The sequence below is a fragment of the Aristolochia californica genome, unplaced genomic scaffold (assembly GCF_029961685.1).
Source record: "Aristolochia californica isolate CCGP_79_NKW_82.1479 unplaced genomic scaffold, dmAriCali1.0.hap1 SCAF_3, whole genome shotgun sequence".
NCBI lineage: Eukaryota > Viridiplantae > Streptophyta > Magnoliopsida > Piperales > Aristolochiaceae > Aristolochia > Aristolochia californica.
Window position 1 is genome coordinate 40,740,465 of NW_027181992.1, and position 6,000 is coordinate 40,746,464.

A 6,000-nucleotide genomic window follows, 5' to 3' on the forward strand; every position below is an offset into this window, starting at 1 on the left:
CCAATAGTTGTGCAATAATTAGAGCTAGATTTTTGCCATCAGGTGATCCAGTCCGCATCAGCAAAGCCTTCAATTTTTGTATGACAATGACATTTATATAGGAACCCTTGACATGAACTTTTTTGGAGATACCGAAGGATTCTTTTGAACGCTTCCCAATGCAATTATTGTGGTTGAGGCATATACTGACTATTCACACTAACTGAATAGGAAATGTCTTGTCTTGTGACTGTGAGATAAATCAGCTTCCCAACTAGATGTTGAAACCGACCAACATCACCATTACTACCAGTTCTTGCACACAACTTAACATTAGGTTCCATAGGTGTGTTCATAGACTTGCATCCAACCATCCCAATCTCCTTCAACAAATCAAGTATGCACTTCCTTTGTGATAGAACTATACCATGTTTGGATTGAAGAACTTCAATCCCAATGAAGCACCTGAGAAGCCCAAGGTCCTTGGTTTGGAACTTCTTGTTAAGGTCAAACTTTACCTATTGGATGCCACAAAGATCACTTCCCATAATAACAATATCATCCACATATAACTCCATAAGAATGTTGCCCCTAGTGGAATTTTTGGTAAATGTTGAGTGACCACTTTCACACCTCTTGAACCCAAGTTTTGTAACCCCAATGGTAAATTTATCAAACCAAGCCCATAGAGACTATTTCAACCCATATATTGCTTTATCCAACTGACATACTTTCTCCCCCAGGAGTTGCTTAGACAGTATACCCTTGAAAAAAGCATTCTAACTCCCATGTAAAATTGGCTACTAGAAAAATAAGAACTCTTACAGAGTTCATCTTGGCAACAAAAGAAAATTTTTCATCATAATCAACACTATAAGACTGAGTGTAACCTTTAGCCATTGTAGAATTCAGTACTCCATACTGATCTTGGGCCAAAGAGGGAGAGGTGAAGAAGAAGAAGGAGAAGAAGAAGAGAAGAAGAGAAAAAAGAGTGAGAGTTTAGAGATTGACTTCCAAGAGAAGGGAGAGGAGAGCTTGGAAAAATTTGAGAAGAGAGGAGAGAACATAATACTCTACCTCTTAGCCAAGGGCCTCTATTTATAGTTTTTACAATGCCCTCAGGGCTACAATATTACAAGAGAACAGACATAAATAGACAAGTAATTACATCTGCATGCCATCTTTATGAGAAGTCTCCTTATCTACCAATATGCCACCTCTTGAATGTGTGGGTTTTCTTCCTAGGACGTGTGGGCTTGACCCATCTTCTAACACTCTCCCTCAAGCTGGAGGAGAAACAAATATCATAAATACCCAGCTTGCTACATATAATTGATAAGATCTTCTCCAGACGTTGCACATAATTTAATATTAGCGTCCATAGGTGTGTCAACTAGGCGACACCCCATCATTTTAATTTCTTCATGGATGTCCAAGACATACTTCCTCTGAGATAATATTATCCCAAACTTGCATTCAAGAACTTCTATGCCCAAAAAATAATTTAGAAGCCCAAGATCTTTAGTTTTAAATTCATGACATATGATGTTTTTGACTTCTTGTATGCTATTCGCATAATTACTGGTTAAGACAATATCATCAACATACACAACCAATAGTATCTTTTATTTTGAGGTATATTTAATAAATACCAAATGATCTACTGAGCATTGACAAAATCCAAACCGTAGTAGTGTTTGGCTAAATTTCTCAAAACAGATCAGAGGGAATTATTTAAGCCCATATAAGGACTTCTTTAAGTGGCATATGGACTCTCCCTCAACCATATAACAAGGTCATTGAAGTATATTATTGGAAGATGTGTCATTTTATACAAAAAAGATTTTATACATCATTTGCAACAAGCTGGGAGTTCATGTTGTTCTCTCACCCCCAGCTTGAGGGGGAGTGTTGGAAGATAGGGCCCAAGCCTACACGACCAAGGAAGGCCCACATATCCAAGTGTGTTAGAAGATAGACCCAAGCCCATAATACCAAATAAGACCCATGCATCCAAGAGACATAGAAGACGGGCTTAAGGCCCACAGATCAAGGAGAAGGCCCATAGGCCCACATACAATGATGGCAGGATGGTAAATAAAGGTTCATCTCATAGAGATGTCATTGGGTTAAAGTTTCAGGGTTAAAATCCTAAACATTAAACCCTAAGTTCAGGAGTATTATTGTAATACAATAGTTACATTAATCTATAAATAGAGCTTCTGGGGGAGGGTTAGGACATAAAGTCCATAACCTCTTCTCCCTCTGGTTTTCTCCCAATGGGTCTCTTTCTCTTTTTCTCCATGAGCTAATTCATGGAGTCCTAAAAATCAACATGTTATCAGAGCCAGGTACTCGTATGTGGGCCTCCACCCAAATTATCCACATGTAAGAGCCCAAAGGGCCTACACGTGAGGGGGAGTATTAAGGAATAATCCCACATAGATTAGTGAGAACAAATATGTTGAATTTATTAGTTGGGAAAGAGGTTACCTAAGATGGCTAGTCATTTTGGGATAAGCCTTGGACCCAACTTCACATGGTATCAAAGCATTGATTTTTAAGACTCGTAGTTTTGGTTTCTTTGTAGAATTCTAAATCTTTTTTTTCTTCTTCTTTCTCATAATTTTCTTTCCCAAACTATAGCTTTTGATTTTTCGAGTAAAGGACTCTCTTTGTTCTACCATTACTTAGTCTTTCGTCATCTTGTTACTAGTTTTCATGGTTCTCTAATTGAAACTACTGATTTGAGCCTGAAAGTCTCTGATTTGAGCCTTAGTTTTCTTGGTTCCGCCAATGAAGTCTCTGGTTTTACCGGCACTCATCACCAATGCAAAGGCTGACGCACTAGAAAAATTTCCTGATTGTCAACCCACTGTTGCCAAAAATCTCTGCCTGGGGCTTCTGTGGGGTGTTTGGAAAATCTTGAGAAGGCCACTGATGCCCTTACAAAAGATTCATGTTACTATTTCTGGAGACTGGTACTGGAGACGACAACTCCTCACGACGAGGAAGTTTTTCTGGTAATCAGACTCTATTCCCTCTGAACTATTGCCGACTAACCTGCTGTTGAGTTATTTCTCTCCGAAAATTATCAAAAGTTCTTCGCCGGCCTTCACTCTGCTCAGTCGGTAGCCTCTACTGCAACTAGAAGTATTTTTCTGTTCCGTAAGAGAAGACAACTTCTCACGGTGAGGAAGTCGCTGAACATTGCTCGGCTGATGTTTACTATCTTAGATATCTTCCCATAGTTTCCGTTATGGAGGTGGAAAACGACTGCCAAGCTTCCCAAGCGCCAGCCATGAGTTGCCATTTCAAAATATTAGTGGAAGCTATAATGGACAGCAACTCGGTAACTCAGTGGAGGCAGGAGTCATCATTTGCTGCGACACCAACAGAGGTGAACAACAACATACTTTCCGAACAGAATGGGCTTCTCGATAGAACGATAAATCATGGCAGAAAAAGAATTGTGATGATGCTTAATCCGAGCAGAGTCTGAATAATTCTCAGAATAGTGATGGCAGAGAGACAGGAGACTCCCAACACCGAGGTGGCAACGGATGTGCTGATGGTTGGTCTACCGTAGAGACTTTTCCTATGCCCTAGCCTTTGCACCAGTGACGAGTGCTGGTGAAAGCAGAGACTTCGTCGGCGGAAGTAGAAAAAAAACCCAAGAAAACTAAGGCTCAAATCAGTAGTTTCAATTAGAGAACCAAGAAAGAAAATAAAAAGATGATGAAAGAATAAGCAACGGTAGAATAAAAAAAATTACTTGAAAAATCAAAATCTATAGTTCGGGGAAGAAAATAACGAGAAAGAAGAAGAAAAAAAGATTTAGTATTCTACAAAGAAACCATAACTACGAGTCCTGAAAATCAATGCTCTAATACCATATTAATTTTCAGGACTCCATGGATATCAAAAGAAAAATCTGTAAGTCTATTCTCTTACATATTCAACCAATTTTCAATCGGATTTATCTACAAAGAGAAATCGATAATTGAAGCAGTTAAGGTCAAATTGAAAAAAAGGTTCAAGCAACAGTAGAAAGCTTCAAGTTCTGAGGTATTTTATTCTTTATAAATAAGACTTTATATGGAGAATTATATATCAAAAGAAAGATATGTAAGTCTATTGTCTTACCTATTCAACCAATTCTTGATCTGAGTTTTTTATAAAGAGATATTGATCTTGGAAGAGTCAATCATCATGCTGAAAAAAAAAAGGAGAAACAATACTTAGTTCGGCCAGATTACAGAGACCGAAATCTATCAGATTATTTATCTTCCACTAATTATATTTTATGAAGAGAAGTTATACTTGGATGAAAGAAGCTCAATTTATAGATTAATGAAACTAATGTATTACATTAATACCCAGGACTTAGGGTTTAGGGTATAGGCTTTTATTACTAGAAATTTAACCTAATTACATCAATGCCATCTCTATGAGATGACCCTTTATTTACGATCCTGACATCATTATATGGGCATGTGGGCCTTCGTCTTGTTTTATGGGCTTGGGCCCATCTTCCATATCTCTTGGATGTGAGGGTCTTCCTTGGTCTTATGGGCTTGGGCTCATCTTCCAACACACTTGAATATGTGGGCCTTTCTTGGTCGTGTGGGCATGGGCCCTATCTTCCAACACTCCCCCTCAAGCTGGGGGTGAGAGAACATCATGAACTCCCAACTTGCTGCAAATGATGTATATAATCTTTTGTATAAAATGGCAGTCCTCACATCTTCCAAAACAATTTTTTGTTTAGAAACTAAGAGGCTTGCTTGATTAATTTTCGAGTTATAGTCACCTCTATTTATATTTGAGGAGGTGATAGAGTCCATGTACAAGTAATCTTAGGACTCCTAATTACATTATTACATTATTACATTTCAACTAGAACTCTCTAAGATAAGCCTATCATGATAAGATTACATTATCTATTTAAGAGACTAATTTAACTCAACTTCTAACTCTTCTTTAAGCACGAGAACCAAGATAGAAAGCCAACTCGTGGTCTTGTCTTTGTGGATCCCACATCATCTTCCAGCTCATGTTGATAGAGATACCAGCTCATGGTATCTTTATGGGTCCCACTTGATCTTCAAATCTTCTATTTAATTCCAGGTCATGTTCCCTATCTCCTAGATCTAGTCAACTTGTATGAGGGCCCTTGTTGACATCTCTTGACCTCATGGTGGGTCCCACCAGCTTCTGTAGCCATGGTGGGTCCCACATTGTAACACTCCGCCTCAAGTTGGAGGTGAGAAAACATTGTAGATGCCCAACTTGCTGCAGACGGTGGACAAAGTTTTATGAGTGACTGGTTTGGGGAGAATGTCTGTAACTTGGTTCTATGAAGAATGCTTAAGAGATAAGATACCTGCAGTGAATTTTTCTCATATGAAGTGGTAGTCTATTTCTATATACTTTGTTCTCTCATGGAAGACTAGATTCGATGTGATGTGTATTGCGGCCTGATTATCACAATATTGGTTCATACGAGCTTCTTTGTAGAATCTTAGTTCAGTAAGGAGAGATCTTATCAATAGGAGTTTACTGACTATGTGTGTCATGGCTTTATACTCTACTTCTGCACTAGATCTTGCAACTACATTTTGTTTCTTGTTCCTCCATGTAACCAAGTTTCCTCCAACCATCGTACAATATCCTGAAGTACATTTCCTATCAATTGGGGATTCGGCCTAGTCTGCATATGAAAAACCTTTGATGTTGAAGTGTCCATGATTTTTATAGAGAAACCCTCTTCCTGGTGCTCCTTTGAGATATCGTAATATTCTTTCTAGTGCTTGCCAATGACTGAGTTGTGGATTGTGCATATATTGACTTACCACACTGACTGCATATGAAATACTTGGCCTCGTTACGCAAAGGTAAATGAGTCTTCCCACCAATCTTTGATATTTTCCGACATCTACCTCTTCTCCAGTACCTGCACATAATTTTGTGTTCGAGTCCTCGGGAGTTTCTACTGGTCTGCATCCCAGCAATCTGGTC